We start from the raw sequence: 22,482 nt of genomic DNA, 5'->3' as shown, positions 1-22,482 counted from the left end.
GCAGGACCTTTGGCAAACGGTCAGACCAAAAAGGAACATACCTCGTGATGGGAGCCATGTTCGCAGTCAATGCCATCGTAGAAGGGATGACACTAGTCACCAACATGGATGATTCAATTCATGGGACCTTTTGGTGCAGTTCATCTAAAATGAAGCAATGTCCCATGAGCTAGCAGCTTCTTCATTTTTTAAAGAAAAGGGCTCTAGCCTCGGTTCCATTTCCATCAGAAAACGAAACCCACAGAGCTTCTTATTCATTAGTTGCAATAAAATTGAGCAACATCAAGGTTGGTTGTGAAGCTCCTGGAATGTTCAACTATAATTTGGATATCATTTGTCCAGTTGAACTAAGATCAAACGTGAAATGTATGTCTCTATTTTCACAAAAAAGGTGGAAAGGAGGGTGACAAACAAGTGATGAAACATACATCAAATGAAAAGAAGCATGTTCCTTATCTGAATGGCAATGCTACCAGGACAGTAGCAATTTCTAAAGCAGCAGCATTGCTAGATATTAGTGTGGGCATTAGGATTAACTATGACAACCGTTAAATACGACATTACTTTAATGGTGTCGTTGCTTCATTTTACAAGAAACATTGGTTTAATGTGTCCTTACTTTTAGCAGTGCAACTGCTACATTTTACTAGTGGCATTACATAAGAGTGGCTCGGGGCAACAAACATCAGAACAGGATATCTGGGTTGGTCCCATTTTTGTTCGGTATAGCCACCTTATACTATGTGACGCTAGCAAATCTAGTGCTGGACTTACTCTGCTGACTTGTCCCCTAGTCCCCACTTTCTTTCCTTTTTAACCAATAGACCGGGTTTATATTGAGTTTGTACCGCGTTTCCCTTTATTTCCCTATTAGACCTAGAGACCAGTTGGATAGCCAGTCTCTACTACATTTCGACCCCATTATTTCCTCTTTCGACCAAGTCCTAGATTCAGGTAACAAATCTTCCCCCACCCCCACTCCACCCCTTTCTTCCTTGTTTGAACCATGTAGTACTAGATTCGAGTGCATGAACTAGTTTTACTTCTTAATAGTAAATATTTAGGTGGCTTTCAAACAGCCGATCGATCCTACTCCCTCTGTTCCAAAATAGATGACTCAACTTTGTACTAACTTTAGTACAAAGTTAATACAAAGTTGGGTCATCTATTTTGGAACAGAGGGAGTATCTATGAGGGGGGCCAAGGAAATATTAAAAGATACAAATGCAGCGACGTTAGGAGCTCGGGAAGTAGAGCAAGGCCGGTTTCGAAGGAAGTTATACCCGAGGGTCGTCGGGATGTCACTAGGTGGGCGGCGGGAGGCTGGATCTGCCCACACTACGACAGCGAGGAAGAAGGGGTCGGAGGCCCTCCCTAGCCAGCGGTGCTTGGGAGAGAACGACAAGGCACGCTGATCGGGACGCGCCGGTAGTGGGTAAGAGCCGTCGCCGAGAACGACCGCGTGAACGTTGCACCTTCTCACCTTCCCCGGCATAGAGGATCTGGGTGGATCTGTGACCAGCGGTGAGCAGAGAGAGAGAGTGTGTGGCCACCATTGTCATGTTTAGATCTGGAGAGGATGAGACAGTGTGAAGATAGCAACACTAGCAAGCAAGCACGGAGGCTCCTGCCTATATATAATGGAGTACTACTAGTTTTATTTTGTCTACCATAGCCGGCTTGACCTCCTCAATGACTGTCTTCATGCACGTGCCCCGGAGGTGCAGTTGTACTCATTTTGATCTGAAGCACCGGATTATAACATGACAAGAAACCATAACCTCACTTCCCAAAGGAGACAACATGAATCCCGACGGACAAACTAGACGAGGATCAAAGCTAAAATTAAAGATAAACTCATTGAAAAGGGGTCCATCAATAGATGCCCTAATTAACATAGCCGGCTTGACATAGATGGAAGCCGAGTAGTCTTCGTGCATGTGGCCCCCATAACTAGCGCCTTGGAGGAACTCAGTTGTCGCTGTTTAACCCTCGCAGTGATCCGAAGCACATGACACCTAATTTTGCGAGATGACAAGAAACCTTTTTTTAGATTTCCACCAGAACTACAACCCTGTACAACACAGCCTGCACGATATGTAGACGATAGCCAATCCAGGCGTGTGTGCTGGAGTCTGGTCACATGCATGGATGAACTGATCTTCCGTGTCATGCAGGGATCATCCAGGCACCAACATCTGTACAACACTTATCTAGTATTATTGCTTGTCTCTCTCTTCAATTAACTCACCTGACTTGCGGGGCCGTTGAGTGTACCTATGGTCAGTTCTCAATTGCGGTCCCACATGTGTGTGCAAACGCAATATGACACGCATTACATTCGGAGAGTGGTGTGCCAGACCGACCGACCGTCTAGGGTGCGACGCGAACGCGACGGGCGTGCTGTATACTATACTCCGTAAATGTGTACTACTGTTTTCTTGAGGCTTTGTTCCATGGCGCAATCCATGGATACAAAATTAGTATACTGTACTATTTAAAAGTCGAGGGCGGGGCTTTTCCTGCGTGGTAGGCGGGGCAGTTCTGCCTAGTCGGTTTGACAAAGACGCGAGAAGATGAGGGAGTAGGCTGCTGCAAACGTAAGACTATGTGATTTGACAGTGAGTTATTGCTGGATAGGTGGGCCCGGTGATTTGACATGCCATTATCATTTTAACTGCGACGCTACGACCGGTGTGAGTCTCCCGATTCCTGACCACCTCCATACAGGTGCCTCTCCCGATGCTCCACCATGTAGAGGCTTGCTCTTGCTTGAGATCCCACTCCTCCACTTTTTTCGTGCCTCTTTCCCCCACATATACAAAAATGCCATGTATAGCGGGCTTATAGCCCACTATTGTACTTGATCCTACATGTGCTAAGCCTGCCACATAGGCATAAAGTATAATGTGGCAAGTTAACTAGGAAAAGAGAGACTAGTTTGGTGACCCCAGGAAGAAACGGTGCTAAGCGCATGTACCTAGATGAAGCAAACTTAGCAACAAAAAACTAAGCACCTATGCATTGGGGACTTGAGTTGCTAAGCCATTTAATGCCCATAGCACCTCATCTAAGCATCATTTCATTGGAAGAGGTCACTCCTTGGCAAATGCAATAAATACTACAAAGAAATAGAGAGAAGTAAACAAAAAGTACTCTTATAGCTAACCTTGTTGTATGAGTGACTAAGTGATGACTATGTATCACATGCCAACATCAGATAGCCTAACGCACCATGTTAAATCTCCAAGGGCGGGGCCGCGTGAGCGAGGCGACGGTCGTGGTAGGCGCGACCATGATATGGGCTGCTGGCAGCCCTTGGATCTGAGATCAAACAGTCGCATGCTAAGTTGCTGAAAATTTGCAGAATAACCCTCCAGGATAGGATATTCACCCATAGTTCTATAATCACGACATGCAACCGTTCGATCTCAAATCCAAGGGCTCTCGGAAGCCCGTATCATGGGAGAATGGAAATCTTTGTATCACCTGTAATTTTCCCGACGCTTGACATGACATCGAAAGCCATTTAATTGGGCGTCGAGTAGATAAGACATCTAATTGGGCCCCCATAGTACTGTGCATGAATCCATTTACCCACCAGGCAAGCCACTACCCTGTTGTTCGCCCGCGCCCCCCACTCAGCATTTTTACAATTGATAAACCGCTCCTAGTCGTCCCGTCCTTTCACATTACGGCAGTTCCACTAATCCTAACCCTCCTCCCAAATCCATGGCGTCCCAAATCTCCATGATTGGCAGTGAGTACAAGGTTAGAACCATCACCGGCGATGAGTTCGACGTCATCTACACCTGTTCTCCCGCAACGGTGAAAGAATGCCTTGCTCGCTTCAAATGCATGTTCGAAAACTCAAATGATGAGTGGGTCACTGGGCTAGATGTTTAGTACACCACAATCCCGGGAAGCGAGAAGAATCTAAAGGAGGCAGAGAACAAGAAGCCCGCCATGATCTAGGTTTGCGTGCATGACTTATGCTTGGTCTACGTCATATGCCATGCCGACGTTGAGTGCGAGGAATTTAAGAAGTTCCTCAAGGGCGGCCGAGTCAAATTCGTTACTATAGACTTTAGGAAGGACAAGGAAATCCTGGGTCGGATACGCCTCATTGTAGGCGACCCCTTGGACCTCCAGAAGGAAGGGTTGGTGCCCTCCCGTGATCAGCCTTCAATGCTGACCCTGGCAGGAGCCATGGTTCATCCTTCGTACGGTAAACTAAAGAAACCTCCGCACACGTTTCATCGTGCACGGCAGTGGAATGTACTAGATATAGACCACATCCACTATGCTGCAATGGATGGCTACCTTAGTTTCAATATCTACAAGGGTTGGATGAACAGCAAGAGCCAAGTGTGCGGTTCAAGCAAAGAAGTATCACCCAAGTGGAAGAGGGACAAGGACGAAGTCGAGGACGTGGACGAGGACTCCGAGTAAGGTGGGAGTGTCGTTGCTCATGGTGGTTCTAATGCAGTGTCTACTGGATTAGTTGCTTAGTTTAATTTCTGGTGTGCTTAGTTTTGTTCGAGGGGTGTGTTGTGCTGAGCCCCCAGCAGAACTATGTTATGTTTCTTCTTGTTACTTTAACTCTTCGGTACGTACATACTAGTATTTCTTACAGTTCATCTTTTAGTTGGTATAGTACTACGACAACCACTCGTTTCTTCACATTATATAGGTACAATATATATTGCCAACATCATATAGACAGCAGTTTAGTTGTCAAAGAATATCAGGGGGCTTAGTTTTGTCAAAGAATTTCAGGGTGCTTAGTTTTATTTGACGGGTGTGTTTTGCTGGACACCATTATTGTGACTCTAATCTCTTTTGCCATGTTATAATGACATAAATACCGATGGAACAACATGCCAGCTCTCCCTCAACCTCACTACAGTAAAATAAAGTGTGGGGCCTACTTGATCCCAACATCGTTCTTATTTTCCTGTAAAATTGTTCGCTTGGTTACTCCTGACAAGCGGGGCCACACTTATCATTGCGGGAATCATCTTATTTTTGTCATGTAACATGGTCAACGGGTTTGACGTGAAAATCACAATGTCTAATGGTATTTTTGAGCAAACATCTAACTTAGCGATGGCATTTTTGAGATATCTAATTGCATTTTTGAGTAGGCACCTCACGGATCGATGGCATTTTTGAGTAGTTGTAACTTCTAATGGCAAAACTAAGTAGTGATACACAAACTAGTGGCATAAATAATAAGAACCCAAGAATTAAATAGGTATGCTAATTTCTTTAATATAATTTAGCACCCCATTTAAGCACGTACTAGCTTTTTAATAGTACTATATGCATAATTTGGCGACGAGCGCTCTCTATATGTACCACCTTTTTTCTTTAATTTCATCTTATTAGTTTTGCTCCATGGCGCAATCCATCGATCCTACTACTGTACAAAAGTATACGTTTTTTAAAAGGCTAGAGGGCGGGGCAGTCTAGTTAGATCGGTTTCAAGAGAGGCGAGGGCCTTTGTGATTTGACGGCTCATTAATGCTGGAAGGCGGGGCCTTGTGATTTGACTGATCGTATAAATGTGTTGACGACCTGAGGAGGAGCAAAGAACTGTGCCGTATACTCAAGTGTTCCACTAGAGTACGACGGAGGAGCACGAAACACGGCAACCCAGTGCCATATATCCACTCTCTACTCTTATTATATATTACTAGCAAGAGGCATTGTTCTATTGGCGATAAAGAATGATCTAGTTTGCTAGTCATCTCATTTTTAGCATTGTTCTATTCATGCCTCGCAGAGAACGTGACACGTGCGGCGAAACACCCAAAGCAAAACAAGAAACACAACAGGAAAAGAAGAAGGAAGATTATCACCCCCCCCCAAAAAAGGAAGACACACACACAAGTCTGCGGCGCTGCTCTCACTACATGAAGGGTTGCTAGCCGTGGAGTCGTAACTGCTTCTTCATCGCCTCCACTACCTCCCTCTCCTTGCGCGTCTCCTCCACCATCTTCTTCATTGTGTCCATGATGCGGGATTTCTCGACGCGAGCTTTCATCATCTGTTCCACGATCGCATTACGTACCTTGACAGTAGCTGGGTGCTCGATGCGGAGCTTCGCCAACTCCTCCTTCTATTCCATGACGAGGGCATGCAACATCTTCATCGAGGAACTACTATTCTCATGCAGCTTCTTCCAGTCGGCTTTCTCCTCCTTCAGCAGGTTGAGCTCGTGGCAGAGCTTCGCCTTGTCCTCCTAAATTTGCAGGATTTCGCCGGTCGCCTTCTTCTCCGAGGCAATGCTCTTCTTCAGCAACATCACTAAGCCGGCGGCCAACTCCCCCTGCTCATTGAGCTCAGCGGGCATGTCATCAAGGCTCTCCTTCAGCAGCTCCACCAAGCCGTGGATGTACACCTTCTGCTTATTGAGGTGCTTATTGAGATGATCGGGCATGTCGTCGAGGGATAATGACTCCAGCGCCGCCATCTCCGCATGTTCGCCTCCGTGGCTAGGGCGCTCCTGGGAGCCATTTCCTTCCCATGAGAGATCTTTCGAGGTCTCTGCGTGGCGGCGAGCCCTCTCTTTTTTCTGTAGCCTTGGTTGTCGCTCCCTTGTTACGAGTAGTTCTTGACCTAGATCTCTACACACCGGCCATGGAAAGGACGGATGAAGAAGGAGGACTTATGAGGAGGAAGGTAGAGTAATTTTCTGTTAGGTAGTTCCCCTTTTATAACCTAAGTACTAGCACTAGTACTAAAACCTGCATAGTGGGAACACGTTCAGGTTTGGTACATACAGGTAGGTGTTAGTAGGCTTGCACTTAATTGTAGCACTAGTACTTTGGAATGTGATTGGAACAAGGTAAAGATTAATTGATGCTTTTGGTTTCGAGGCCTGAAACGGCTCCCGATGAGTTTGCAATGATATATTTTTCATAATGTATGCCTCTTATTAAGTTGGTCAAATAAATGACCTAGGTACACGTGCAAGACTTGTAAACTGAGATAGAGGGAGTACTACACTGCTCAAATGCGGTCGCACAAGTTAGTGATGTAACTGGTCGTACATGTCAGACCAAGCCGATGCATGTCCCTTCGGTGAGACGCGGGTGCGACCGATCGTAAAGTACTTACAGATGGAGACTTCTGGTTGTGGCTTCGGTTGATTGTCACGACCAAGCATTCTAAAACTAGTGATAAATCAATTACCATCTTTTTCCAAACGACCAAATATTTTTTACAGGAAACAATACATATAGATGGAGTGATTGTCAAGGTTGCAAACCGACATAGCATTGCAAGTTCACTGCAGCAGCAACCGACTAGGTCACTGCATTGCTGGCGGGGAAGGAGGACAGCTCACCTCGCCTACGATGCATGCCCAGCGGCGCCGCCGCAACTGGTCCCGGGATTTGGCTTCTCCTACCACCCATTTGAACAGTTGCACTGGCTGCTCATGCCATTGCGTAGGCATGCGCATTCTTTCCTCCGCAGTCGACTCCGTGAACATGATCTCTGCCATTAGCCCTAGCTCGAAATCAACGCGACGCTGCCAGATGCTGACATCCCTCAGCATCTCTCCCCTGAGATCGACTTACGCCTCCGCCTTGTGATGTACCAGGCGCAGCTCCTTGGAACTTCTCTCCAATTGATGTGACGCTTCCTCGATCCGATTTGCCCTTGCTGCCCACCACCTGAAATGCAGCCCTGGCATGTCCTCTGGCGCCACCGATCTGTGATTCCGGAGCAATGGATCCCCTCTAAAACACATGTGGGTTTCGCTCAAAGGCGGGAGTGCTGCGGGCCGCAGCGAGAGGGCAGCCCGCGGGATCCTAGGATCTAAGGGATTATCCATGGCGGGATCCTCCATGGCGGGATCCGTTAGGCGAGGCGGGGAAGCGAGCCTAGGCACTGGGAGAGCCCTACGAGGCTATGATAAAGATAGTACTACTCCAGTCCGTCCATATTTTAATACAAAGGCCACCAACAGTAGCCCTAGAAAAAATTGATCATGCTGCCTGCGTTCTGGTTTATTAGCCCCCTTTCTTGTGCCATTTTTTATGACATGCATAAATATTATGTTACTTACAAATATGGTAAAAAATTGGCACAAAATACGAAGGAGACCAATGGAAGTACTGGCACCCCATGACTTAACTACTCACATACGCGCAGTGGAGTAGTAATGTCTTTCTTCCGCCCTCACGTCCACTCAATTTGCATGCGCTGTATTAATTGACCATGAATGAAATGAAGGACTTTACATGCGTCAAATTATCACATGGGGTGGATCTTCGTACAAAAATGCGTCGCCCCGTGTACCCGCGTGTGCGTGCGAGGGAATGAGTGCGCGTGTGGCGCATGTGCACATCTTTGCTTCATGCATGTACCGCCAGTGTGGCTCAAAGAGGACGAGTACATTCTTCTAGAAGCAGTTGCACGTCACTGTGATCAATCCACACAAGGAGGTCACGACAACGCCTCCACATGTGCCACGTAGCTTCATGAACCGTAAGAGATACACTGTGTAGCGTGCCATTTGAATTCTAATTTACGTGTTTGCACATACTCGAAGTACTAGTAAGGTACACATGCATTGCACGCATCAGATTTGGCAACCAAATTATGAATAAATACCACACTATAGCATGTAAGCTTTGAGTCATATATTCCTGATGTAGACCTTCATTTAATTCTTATAGTTCATCTCATTCAAAATAAATTAGATTTTATAAAAAATCTAGGGCCTCTTTGATTCGTAGGATTTCCAAACGCGGGAATAGGAAAAACATGGGATTAGAATGGAATGTCGTCTTGAATCCGACAGGATTGTACGAGTGTTTGATTGTGCACAGAAAAAACGCAGGATTCTTTCAAAGTGGTTTTAGTGGATGGGATGTTTCCTATGAAATCTAGTGCAAATGAATCCTATGGAAAAATTTCTATGGTTTACAATCCTACGAATCAAACAACCAAGATAGGAAAAATTCCTAAGGATTAGAATCCTCCAAACTTCCTTTGAGAATACTTTGAAACAAAGAAGCCCTTAATATATTTTATGATTCATGGAATTGTGCATTGTAAAGCATATAGTAAAAACAAATAATGGCAATTCAACTAGAAAAAAGTTTGGGCAGTTATGATACGGAAGATTCTAGAACAAAGGAGAAGCACTTATGTTTTGAGGTTTGTGGATTATGCTTAAGTTCAACCATGGAGTCTGCTAGATTGTACATGTGGCAAAATTCGGTGGGGGGCTAGAAGATGGTGCGAGGGGCCAAGTGGATGGGAGACTATGAAGGAGTGCACAAGTGCGAGATTGATATTTGAAGAGAGGGGGCGAGAACCTGCGGTGTTGCATGCAGTGGCGGGGCCATGAAAAATAAAGGAGCTAGGGGGCCAAGCATTGCTAATCCTTTACGAGGAGGGCCAATTCATCAACTTAAACCACTTACCAACAATTTTCTAATGATCACATTCATATTAGCCTCAATATATAGTGATGTTAGGGGGGAAGGGCCCTTGCTGCCCCTATCTTCGCCACTGTGCGCGTGTCTGAGAGATGAAGCGGAGCCATGGATGATGAGATGGGGACGTTGGATATATAATTAATGTGGGTGTATTAGCTATGTAATCATATATAGAGAGGTATAGATTGATCGATGTGGACGTGGGAAAGAGGGTGAGACCTCACTAGATATATAGATTGATCGGTTTGTGTGGAGAAGTGTGAAAGACCTAGCTATATATACACACACATAGAGGAACATCGATCGTTGCGCATGCACGTGAGAGATAAATAATGCCCGATATGATGGGCAGGGGGAGGTGTGTGTGTGTGCATGCATGGGAGACCGACCTGAAGAAAAAGATTGCATGTGTGCGATGGATAATGCCGACTGATACTGTGTGTGCATGCATGCACGAGAGAAAGTTAATGGTACAATTATAAAGAGAAGATGACTGTGTGGGTGTAAAAGACTAGGTGACGTCATAATCAATGTAAAGTAGAATTCAAATATTTGAATAAGAGATCATGATGTTTGAAATCCATGCATGCATGAATATAACTGAGATATGCGTGGGGTGGTTTGGAAACGAGCATGTTGTACTGTATACACATTGAACAAGGTCAGACTGATTTGTATTTGAGATATCGATGGAAGACATCATTTGGCCACATTGCATCCGTGCATGGACACACTATTCTAATTGGAGATGATGGGTGGCTTTTGCATCACATATCTATATCTATACCCCTATATATATTATATTTTATATTTTTTATATAGTGTGCGGATAACTTTAACTTTGAAAGATGGTCATTGGATGAGGCCAATCCGATGGTGCAGAGATGGAAAATTTGAGCACAACTGGCCGTTGGATATCATCTAGATTCCAGCAGATTTTGCCACATGTACAATCTAGAAGACTCCATTGTTGAACTTAAGCATAGTGCACAAACCACAAAACACAAGCACTTCTTCTCTGTTCTAGAATCTTCCATATCAGAATTGCCCAAATGTTTTTCTACATGATTTGCCATTATTTGTTTTTAATTTATGCCTTACAACGCACAATTCCATGAATCTTAAAGTAGATTAGCTTTCTTATAAAAACTAGATGATTTTGAATGAAATGAACTATAAGAATTAAACGAACATCTACATCATGCATATATGACTCAAAGCTTACATGCTATAATGTGGTATTTTTCATAATTTTGTTGCCAAATCTCACGCGTGCAATGCACGTGTACCTTACTAGTCTAAATGGTGTTTGTGTGTGTGGGTGTGTGTGTTGTGCTTGTTAAACACATTGTACATAGTATATCATACATGGTTTAGATTCCGAACATCTAGCTAGAGCATACATGTACTATGATTTGAATTCAACATAAAATCTATACATATATTTGAATTTGAGATCATATGTACATTTAGTTCGTATTTATATCAGAATTTACTTCTCCTATATTCATGTCATGTGTTGTGAAGATAATATTTAGATGGTTGTATAACTAACCCGAGTACAATCCCATTCAAACAGGGAAAATATACTCAAATGTAGTCCATATGCTAGATAACACACATTGTTTTTTTATTGTTGTGGGAAGTGCAAATTGTTTGGGTACTGTACACGTTATTTTTGTTGTCCTGACTTTTTTTAGTTTTTTGTTCTATTTGAATGCATTTCTAGTAATATAATAAAACGGGACATAGCTCTCTCTAGCGATGAGGTGCGAATTGTCTTTTTTGGGGGGTACATGGTATGCTTGTTCTATCGAAATTTCAAGCCGCGCCTTGTTATGCAGAAATTTCAAGCTGGCATCTCTGTCTATCGTGCTATGAAACTCCCGCCTCTTCAACCCACGCCTTGTTACCTCGAAATATTTAAGATATATCTTTGTATCGTTATCCTCCGACAATTCCCTCCATCTCAACCCACGCCTTGCTATTCCAAAATTACAACGCGTGCGAAAACTCCCACCTCCTGTGAAATCCCGACTCGTGAAATGCCCGTGATACCCCTGAGCTAAAAGAACCGCGTAGCTCAAATCGGTGGGGGTACTTTCATAACTTACCTCACATTTCAGACAAGCGCGTCCCTAAGCCATGGTTCCCCACTCCCATCCCATCCGCCCACCCATTCGTACACCGAGGCCGCGAAAACCCGTGAGGCCCCACACCCTCCTCCGTCCGCCACCCAGCCGGAGCCTCTTCCCCGACGATGTCATCCACAACAACACCTCGACATCCCTCATCCACCGTACCGGATGAGGATCCGTCGTTGATCTCGTCATCCCGCCGGTTCATCCACCCCGTCCTCCACCTCCAAGGAGCTGCCCCGATGTTCCCCTCGTCTTTCACGCCACCTCCATTCCCACACCGCCGTCTTCACTTGCACCACCGAAAGACAACATCTTCACCATTTCCTCAGTAGAAGCTGTGGCCTAATCAGCGCCACCAAAGAGGTTGTACACTAATCGCCGCATTTTCTTCTTGATTCAATCTCACGGTGCTGCCGGTGCTCGGTCCCTAGCTGACACGGCGTGGCTCCATCCACGACAGCATCGCCGACCACTTCCTCCACGGCGTCGCTCCCTCGACGGCGATGTCCACATCAGTAGGAGCTACTGCTGCTTTAGCTCTCGCTCGCGCTGCTGCTCTGCTCTGCTCTTGTTCGCCTGCTTGGTCTGTTCTTGCTCTTGCTCGCGCTGCTGCTCTCGCTCTTGCTCTTGCTTGCGATGCTGCTCCGATTTAGCTACACTTCAGTCGACTGAATCGACTTTCGGATCAGTTGATTTTCAGGGGGTGGGGGGCCTACCGGAGTTAAGGAAGAACCAGCCGCAGCGTCGAGGGGGACTCACCGGAGAGGTACCTAAGTATCTATCTTAGGGTTCAGGGTGGGGGCGGTGGTTGCCGGCAGTGGTGGGGCGATGGCATGGGGATCACCAGAGAAAAAGCTCGGCATAGGGGGGCTAAAGGGATGGCCAGGGCGGCGGCGGACCGGTGGTGGGGAGTGGTTTCGGGGCGGGCAGGGCGGCGCACTGCCGCCCGCGAGTGGCGGGGGGCGACTGTATGGCCGGTGGTGGCTGGTGGCTCAGGGTAGCCTCACCTGATGCTGCTACATGACCAGCTGCCCAGGCTCTCTCACGCGCTGCTGCTGCTCCTACTGCTGCTTTTCTACTACTAGTGCGTTCAATTTTGACAGAAAAATTCAGTTTCGATAGTTAAGTTCAGTTTTGACAGTTAAATTCAGTTTCAACAGTTAAGTTTAGAGATGAGTGGCTGATGTATTTTATATCTAGCACTTTGTGGTTATGTATTTTACGTCATCTATTGGAGATGCTATTAGAATTCCACTCAGGTTAACGTTGTCTCTCTTGTCCTGCTTCAGCCTCGGCGTCGTACAACTCACCGGTGCTACTCCAACGATGAAACCCTCCATCACAGCAGAGCAGTACCCCGGGCTCCATCTCCAGATGCCTCTTCTTTCCCTCCTCTGACAGCCAATTCAACCGGATCATCCTTACCGACCAACCCAATCACGCTGAGATCGACTTGGCTTTGCCAAAGAGGTTGTACACTTGTTGCATCTCTTTTTTACTCTACATGTTATATATATTGTCCACTGAGCACACGCGGTAATGTGAAATACGATTAGTTTCTCCTACTATATGACAAGAAGTGAGGTACCAGGAAACTTAGCTATCCGTGATGGACTCTCTTGAACGCCATCAGTATTAATCTCTACGCGTCTGAGCTATGCATTTGTCGATGCGCCCGAGAGTTGAGCTAGTAGGGCAGTGGCCTGGGTCCAAAGTAATAGAAGTAGCACAATTTTTTTTGAGTGTAGGCTTTTCCTTGCTCACACCTGCCTACTAGAATTGCCAGTGCTTGAAAGGAAAAGTGAAGGAAAAACATAGGAATTGGAAAGTTTCCTATGGTACTACTATTCATGAATTTGGTTCAAAGGAATGGAGCAAAGGAAAACTATAGGAAGTGTTCCTTTAGTGTCTCCTTGAAAGAAAAACCGTAGGAATTTTAATTTCCACTTGTCCTCCTTTTCAAATTGCTATTCATGAAGCACAAGACTAAGAGATAGTAGCATAATAGCATTATAAATGTACATTTTGTGGTTTGACTTAATCTCACCTTGCTTCTTTGCATCTTGTGATCTTCCGATTCTTGTGAATCAAACACCCGGATTAGCATAAATCATGTGTTTTTAAATTCTCTGTTTTGCATGTGCATTCCTATCCTATTCCTATCTATTTCCTATCCCTCATTGTAGAATCCTCAAATTCAAACAAGCCCTTACAACAATTACTTCTGTTACAAATATGTGTCAAAGAAAACCTTGTGTGGTTTGTCCTGCTCCTGGTGCGCTTTGTTCCACCCCAGCTCGGCTGCTCCAACGACAGAAGGGTTCACCACAGCAGGGATCTGCTCTCTAGACTGTCTTTCGCTGCCTCAAATCTTCTTCCCCGCCGCTGGCAGCCATGACAACTGCATTAGCATCATCAACTGAGCGGATGACCTTGAGGACAACATGGGTCCGCAAGAGAGGTTGCACTCTTCCGTGTCTGCTTACGTTATGCATCGCTTAATATGATGACATGCTACTTTATCGTTGTGTTCACCTATTAGACTCCGAGTCTGTCGGCGTTCTTGGAATGGGGGTCCCCATACTTGCCACTCTGTGGCCCATAGCATGGCTAAGCCAGCAGGCCGTACGGCCCGTCTTCATCAACAAGGCATCCAAGACCCTCGCGAGGGGCCAGGCGTCGCGAGGCGAATGACACGAGACCCCCTCTGGAGTGTCCTAGTCGGGCAGGCTCACGAGGAGCAGAGATATCAAGGTGAGGTGAATCTCATGAGGCTCTCGTGACGTGATCCATGACGATCGACACCAGGCGGGCGCCAGCGCGCGCAGCGTCCTTGTTTCCTCTTTGGTGCTAAGGAGGCCAGCGCAGGCGAGGAGTACCGAGGCATCAGCCAAAGGTTGCCATATTGGTGCAACAATACCAAGACCAGAAGGACGACAAGATGGAGGTCATCGTGGAGCCCAAGATGGCGTCACCACCAGAGCCTTTCGCAGGCGGAGACCACCTTTGTCAGGATGGCTTGTACTAGCTGTCCCCCTTCAAATTTGCCCGCCGTTGTTGGCTCCCTTCCCGCTCAATATTTGGGGAGAGGACCAGGGCCTATATAAGTAGAGCTAGCCACCACAGTAGGGGCATCAAGCAGTTCATCTAGCACTCACCCACACAAGTTAGCCAAGCACAGGAACACCTCAACACGAGGAGGCTGTTCTTCCCCTTGTATTGTTCATCATCAGCCCAAGAGGCAATCCGCTACCACCACACTGGAGTAGGGTATTACACCACAACGGTGGCCGGAACCAGTATAAATCTTGTGTCTTTCTGTGTCGCGAGTTCGTCGAGTTCGTCCGCGAGATCTTAGCGAGCTAGGGCGTGGATCGGTGGGAGGAAAAGACTTCGCGCGCACCCCAGTGTTCGAACCTTAAGGGTTTGCCGGAACCCCACATCCGACATTTGGCGCGCCAGGTAGGGGCGCGCCGTAGCTTCCCTCCATCAGTTCGTCGCTCCGTCGCTCCATCGTCTCCATGGCGGACGCTCGCCGTGCTCGAGCTAAGCATTCGGCTTCCCTCACCGCCCGGGTTGCTCAGACGGCCCCCATCGCCGGGCCACCTCGTCGTTCTCCATCTCCCGCCGCCAACGCTGCCACCGGCCCGGTGGGGAACAAGTAGCAAGCGTCTTCGCTACATCCTTCGGTACGGCAGGACGGCCGCACCACCACTCCATCGCTGACACCGGCCGGTTCTTTGTCCCACGCACGCCGCGCTCCCATGGAGGCGCAGGTCGCACTCCTCGCTGCAAACGAACTCTTGCCCTACCGCCCAGTCGACGACCTCTATGAGGAGTGGCTCGACCGCGTCGCCGAGCTCGTCCACGCCGCAGGGGGCTCCCCAGCACCGTCCCACTCTCTGCCTCACCCTCAGCCGGTCATGGGAGACGAGGCCCGGGGCGCGCCTCCACCACCCCAGCCCAAAGACGGTGCCTTGGCACCAAGGCGCGCGGCCCCGCGGTGTGATCTACCACTCCTGCTGCCCGCGTGCGAAGAGAGAAGCTGCCAAGAAATCCCTCGGCCGCGAGGAGCTGCACCCATGCTTCCCTCGCCGCCTCGTCAAGACCGCGCGATGCCCGCAGCGGCGCCGCGCGGGCCTCATCAAGACCATGCTCCACCTCCGAAGCGGGCACCAGTAACCACGGCCAAATGCCGCGCCTTCACCCCCGAGCTGCGCAGCATCGCCTGGCCAGGCAAGTTCAAGCCGGATCTGCCTCCTCGCTACGATGGCACCGCCGACGCCGCGGAGTTCCTGCAGCTCTACGAGTTGAGCATCAAAGCAGCCAACGGCGACGAGAAAGTCATGGCAAACAGTTTCCCATGGATCTCAAGGACGGGGCCCGCTCCTGGCTCCTGAACCTGCAACACGGCTCAATCTCCTCCTGGGACGAGATGCGCGACCGCTTCGTCGCCAACTTCCAGGGCACTCACGATCGCCCGCCGACCGCGGGCGACCTGCGCCGCATCAAGCAACAACCAGGGGAGACCCTCCAGAAGTACATCTAGCGCTTCAACAACACCCGCCTCAAGATCCCCAAGGTCATGGATGAGGCCATCATCTCCGCGTTCTCCGACGGCGTCCGTGACGTCAAGATGAAGGAAGAGCTCGCTATCCACAAGGAGCTCTGCACATCTCAGGAGCTGTTCAACCTAGCGACCAAGTGCACAAGAGCTGAGGAGGGGCGCCTCTCTCTCCTTGAGCTGCTAGCCGCGGGCACAGAGGAGAAGAAAGCCAAGGCCAAGGACGTGAAGCGCAAGGAAGCAGCGGAGCCCGACACAAAATGGGGCAGAGATCAGCCTGAGTAATCCAAGAACAGCGGACCGTTCTGTGCCTTCCACAACCTTAACACCCACAACACCAGTGACTGCCAAGAGCTCAGAGTCATACGAGAAGGACGCTACGGTCGACGCCCCGAGCGCAGCGACCGGGGCTACGGCTGTGGAGGAGGATGTGGAGGAGGACGCTGGGACGACCATGGCCCGCGTCAGGAATGGCGCGACAGGCCTCGTGAGGACCGCCGGCAGGACCATCCTCGTGAGGGGGCCTGGAGGGACCAGCCTCGTGAGGATCGCCCCCAAAGCAACACCGGTCTTCCCCCGCTGCCGCCACCAAGAAGGAACGACGATCATCATCAGGACGAGGGGGCCGGGGGCTTCCAGGAGCCACGTGCAATCGCCTGCATCTTGGGCGGCGCCCAGGCCCCAGCCTCTCAGCGCATCTTCAAACGGTTCGCTCGCGAGGTAAATGCAGTGCTCCCCAAGCTTGAGGCCCCGCGCCCGCTCAAGTGGTCCTAGTGCGCCATCACTTTCAACTCGGCAGATCAGCTCAAGTGCGGGCCACCGTCGGCGTCCTCCCGATGTTGTGTTCCCCAGTCATCAGCAATGTGCAGGTTACAAAGACCCTCATCGACCGTGGTGCAGGGCTCAACGTCCTGTCCGTCGACACATTCGACAACCTCCAAGTGCCATATGAGCAGCTCCAGCCTACAAAACCTTTCTCAGGAGTGACCGACGGCTCCACCACACCGATAGGGCAGGTCCGCCTGCCTGTCACCTTCGGCACGTGCGACAACTACCACACCGAGCTCATCAACATCAACGTCGCGCACATCCGCCTGCCATACAACGCCATCCTCGGGTATCCGACTCTGGCCAAGTTCATGACGGTCACCCACCATGGCTACAACATCCTCAAGATGCTTGGAAGCGGCGGGGTCATCACGGTCCAGTGTGAAGAAAGGGATGCGGTGTGCTTCCTCGAGCGCACCTTCCAAGCTGCAGCAATCAACGACCCCGACAGCAGAAGTGAGGGCCCTTCGAAGGCCATCCCCAAGAAGAAGCAGTTGCGCCGTGCAGGACCTCAGGAGGATGGCATCGCGGCAGGAGCCTCATGAGGATCAGGGTCCGTCCCAGGGGTGCCTCCCTCCATCGCATAGGAAGGTGCGCCTAGTGCCCTCCTCGGGTAGTGCTCGGGGGCTCTCTTCTGGAGGGCCTCAGGCCTTGCCAACCTCACGAGGGAGGCGCTTGGGCACCACTTGGAGGCGTGCTACGCGGCACGTTTTCCTCATGAGAATACAGGGCAAGGGGTGCCCACCACTCAGAAGTTCATCGCTAAGACCACACAGGAACTGCAAGACGTAAGAACCATGCGTGGCGACATCCGCTCATAGGGCCTAACTCACCACCCAGGCGAGGGTGCTGGGCTGTGTATCTGCATCGACTTCCTAGGGCTCAACAGGGCCGCGTCTCAGGAGCGCTTCTGGCCTTTACATGTGGGCCGTTGCGAGGACCCGCCATACAACTACATTCGCATGCCCCTCGGCTTGCCGGGCATGGCATCGGCCTATCAGCGCAACATGCGGCGTGACCTAGCGGCTCAAGAGGCTAGGTACCACGTCGTCCTGGAGGAAATAGAGACGGTCTTCAGGGAGCCTCCTGAGCCCCCAGAGCCTCCCGAGGCTCAAGGCTTCGGTGGCTCATGAGGAGTCATTTCTTCGATGCACAGCTTCAACTACACCAACTCTGCTTCGTCTACAGAACTAGGTGACACCTTCCAAGCTCGTTTAAGCTGGGAGCGCCCCTTGGGCTGCATTATTCCCAGGCCGTGTGGGCCCATCCCTACGGCATGTATCCCGTTTGCTCATGTCTTTAGCTTACCTTGCTGGGGGTGCCCCTCGGGCTGCATCATCCCCAAGCCGCTCGGGCCGGACCCAGTGGCATGTATCTTCCTGCATTTACCCAAGCTGATTTGCCTTCCTTGCTTAACCTGCCTACGGTTATCGCCTGCTCGATTGCCACCCGCCGCGGGTACATTCACCCCGTGCAATTCGCTTGCGCGTTAAAAGGGGGGCTCCTGAGCATCGCGACCCAGGAGCTCTTATTGGGTCTCCAGCCCTCACCCCCTGGCCTTGACTAGGGCATCGCGACCTGGCATACCAGCGGCGGCTATGTACGCTCGAGGGCCGGGACCTGAGGACGTAGAGTACTTGCACCTAACCGCCTTGCAGGAACACACAGTCACGAAGACTCAAGACCAGGCGCAACCCGCCTTGAGGTAGGGCCTCGTGAGCCCCGCGCTGGCTCACGAGTGCCCAGATACAGCTCGCGTCCACAAGTAGAAGCACCATGCTCCGTGCTAGTCGTCGACACTACCAAGGAGCGGCTATGCCCATGCACAAGCGGAAGCACTATGCTCCGCGCTGGTGATAAACAACTGAGGGCGGCCCCACGGTCATACCAATCTCAGCGAGCCCAGAGCTCAGCGTCCGGCCTCACCACAACGCCTTCCCTCGAGAGAGCCACGCGAGGGGGCTGCGCTCGGGCCACAACCAAGCGCACGCCACCCAACAAGGTCTCCCGGACATGGGCGTCGCGTGCCCCTCCCGAGGCCTCGGTGAGGGCAGGTATGGAAATTGTTTGCGCATCAAGGGTGTCGGATTTCGGGTTCCGGCAGACCCTTGAGGTTCGAACACTGGGGTGCGCACGGAGATTTCGCCTCCTACCTACCTGCACCCCTCCGTCTCGCTGAGATCTAAGCTATGGGAAGAACAGCACAAGAGACACAGGGTTTATACTGGTTCGGGCCACCGTTGTGGTGTAATACCCTACTCAAGTGTGTAGTGCGGTGGATTGCCTCTTAGGCTGATGATGATGAGCAATACAAGGAAGAATAGCCTCGCGAGGGTCTGTTCTTGGTTGGGAGGATGAACTGCTAGGGGGAGTTCAGTCACCCTTCTCTCTCTCTCTTCTCGATTCTCTCTCTGATTTTCGATCCCTTCACCCTGTGGGTGGCTAGTCCTATTTATAGGCAAAGGCCCTGGGCCTCTTCCCAAATATTGAGCGGGAAGGGCGCCAACAATTGGCCATTTTGAAGGGGAACATCTGGTACACTTATCCTGACTAAAGTTGGTCCTCGCCTACCAAAGGCTCTGGTGGTGACGCTGGCTTGGGCTCCACAATGACTTCCTTCCTGCCATTGGACTGGTCTTGGTCTCATTGCACCGAAATGGGTGCCTTTGCTTGATGCTCTCGCCTGCGCTTGCTCCCTTTGCACCAAAGAGGAAAGTAGGACACTGCGCGGGTTGGCGCCCGCCTGGCGCCCTTGGTCGTCATGGCTTGCATCACGGGCACCTCGTGAGGTACCCCACCTTGATCTCTCCGCCTCCTCGCGAGCCAGCCTGATGTGGCCGTGCCTGAGGAAGCTCCGTGTTGTCCGCCCCACGAGGCTTGGCCCCTCGCGAGGGTCTTGGGGTTGTGTTGATGAAGATGGGCCGTGCTGGGCCCCCCTTTGAGCCACGCCGTAGGCCGCAGGTAGGCAAGTCTGGGGACCCCGTTCCCAGAACGCCGACAGTAGCCCCCGGGCCCAAGGTGCGCCCGGACTTGGCCGTGTAGGGAGGGGAAAGGACAAGGGCGAAGCGCCGCGGGCCCTAACAGCCTGCGGCCTTGGGCGCCGTGTGGCGGTTGATTGGGCGTGGGTGGCACTGTTCCCCCACGCCCCCCTTATTTGGCGCCTTGCTAGGCGGACTCATAGTCGTACACAGTCGCTCCCCTTTCTGTTGCTCGAGCACCCTCTGTCCTTCCTCCGCTCGAACTCCAGCTTCCGTCTTCAACCCAATCTCGAACCTTCCCCCCCCATCCTATTGCCATGGCTCCGACGAAAAAGGGAAGAGGGAAGAAACCCGTGCCTCCGCCTTGCTCGCCGCCGTTGGCGGGCCCCGCCGAGGGCTTGGGCAAGGTCAGCTTGGCTCTGGCTACTATCTTCAACGAATGCGGGAGGACAACGGCCCGGCCCGCATCCCACTTCTCCATTGACAGGATAGCCACCGAGGTCCCGTATTTTGCCGACGCCCTGTGGGCGGGTCTGGTTCCCCCCTTTTCTGATTTCTTCAATGACGTGCTTTCCCACTATCAGATCCACATGGTGCATCTGGGTCCTGAATCCATCACTCTCCTTTCGGTCTTCGCCTTTGTTTGCGAGGCAATGATGGGCATCCTTCCTTTGGTTGCCTTGCTGCGCCACTTCTTCTCTCTGCGCCTTGTCGACCCTACCCAATGCTGGGCGTGCGTGAGCTTCGTTGCCGCGTCTGAGACAGCGGCCTCAGGGATTGACTTCAGGCTCCCTCCCCCCGCGACTGGGTTCCGCAAGCGGTGGCTGTATGTGGATGCAGGGGTACCCAGCCCCCTGCTATCGGAGCCAACTTCGCCTGCTGTCCCCAATCCGGGCTGGGGCCAGGAGACGCTTGAGAGCCCCCGGCTCGTCTTTGTCAGGCACCGCTTCGCGTTCTTGAGGTCGCTTGGTGTGACAGCGCCCAAGGTGGTGAAGGAGTTCCTGCTTCGCCGCATTGCTCCTCTCCAATGCCACTCCCACCGGATGTGGGCCTTCAGCGGGCGTGATGATTGTATGAGGCTCCAGGAAGAGGACCTGACGCCTGAAGTGCTGAGGACAGTGCTCTTGATCCTGACTGGAGACCCAACCCCGGCAGCATCCAGCAGGGAGGGGCCTTGCTGTACCTCTGCCAGAACAGGGGCGATTTTGTGAACCAGATGCCTATCTTTGATGAGTGGGGGCCGTGCCCCGCCGGCCTCCAGGGGCCTCGCGAGAACCCAGTGATGGTGACTGCCCTTCCAGTCGGCCAAGGCGGCTCTTCCTCAAGTGGCGGAGCAGGGAGGCATGAGGCGCCAGAGGCCGAGGGGGCTCCCGGCGGGGTGACAGCGCCGGGCGATGCTCATGAGGGAGCAGCTCTTGGGGCCCGTGCCGCTAAGGCTGAGGGTGGCAATCAGCTGCCCTCAGCGCCTGCGACTGAGGCCCCTGAGGCTCCAGCCGCTTCTCTTGGTGAGGCGATCGGTTGCGCATCAGGCAGGCGCCCCTGACGCGGATCGCCTCGACGCTCCATCTTCGTCGTAGGTTGATCCCTGCGCTCAACTCTTGGGCCGCTTCCACGTGGATTTTGAGGCCCTCCGGAAGAGAATGGAGGCCCTGGGCGACGATTACCCTTGTCGCCTGCTGAAGCGTAGGAAGTACTTCACCACTGATGAGTAAGCCTTCTCCTTTCCTAGCTCCCGATCCTTCTGTAGCTTTTACTGATCCTTGCTCCGCAGGCCCCTTCCAGCCGAGCTCGCGGAGACGGCTGAGGTGCCGTCCCCCTTGGCTCTGCCCCCTCCACCATCCTCAAGCGCTCCGAGCAGCAGAGCCCTTGTGGTGAGGGCGATCGGAGAGGCGAACCGTCGCGAGGCGCATCGTGGCCCTGCGCACCTTGCGACCCTCCTTCGCGGGCCTTCTCGTGGCATAGCCGGCCTGCCGTGGGCTTCTCGCCTGATCGTGGACTGCGATTGGCTGAGGCGCTTCCTGCGCTCTTCATCTGGGGACGGGCTGGCTCTAGGCCGGGCTTCTGGTGTGACGTCCCCGGCCGTCGCAAGGGTGCCAGCCCCCAGCCCCCTGCCCGGAGGGGGAGTGCTGATTTGTGGCCCCCGGCGCTTGCTCGGGGCAGATGATGGTGTGGAAGACGTGCTCGAGCGCGCCCGGGAGCGTCGCACTCTTCGCCAAGGATTCGTTCGAAGGGCGGCTGATGCGGTGAGCCTGCTTGGTGAGGAGCTTGCTGATGAAGACGCGCACCATGAGGCCGAGGGCCTGCGCCTGGCTGCAGAGAGGCGCGAGCTGGAGGGCGCCATCACCCTTGCGCGCCATCAGTGCGATCTTGACGACGCAGAGGCCAAGGTGTCGCTGGTGGCATCTCGGGAGGCCCGATCTCGGGCCGCTGAGGAGGCCCGGGAAGCCAACCGGTGGCGAGAGGCGGCGGAGGAGCGGGCTCGGGAGCTCCTGGCCTGGTGCCACTCACTG

The sequence above is a fragment of the Triticum urartu genome, chromosome 7A (assembly GCF_056163025.1).
Source record: "Triticum urartu cultivar PI428250 chromosome 7A, HENAU_Tu73, whole genome shotgun sequence".
NCBI lineage: Eukaryota > Viridiplantae > Streptophyta > Magnoliopsida > Poales > Poaceae > Triticum > Triticum urartu.
Note: the sequence above shows the minus strand (reverse complement) of the source record.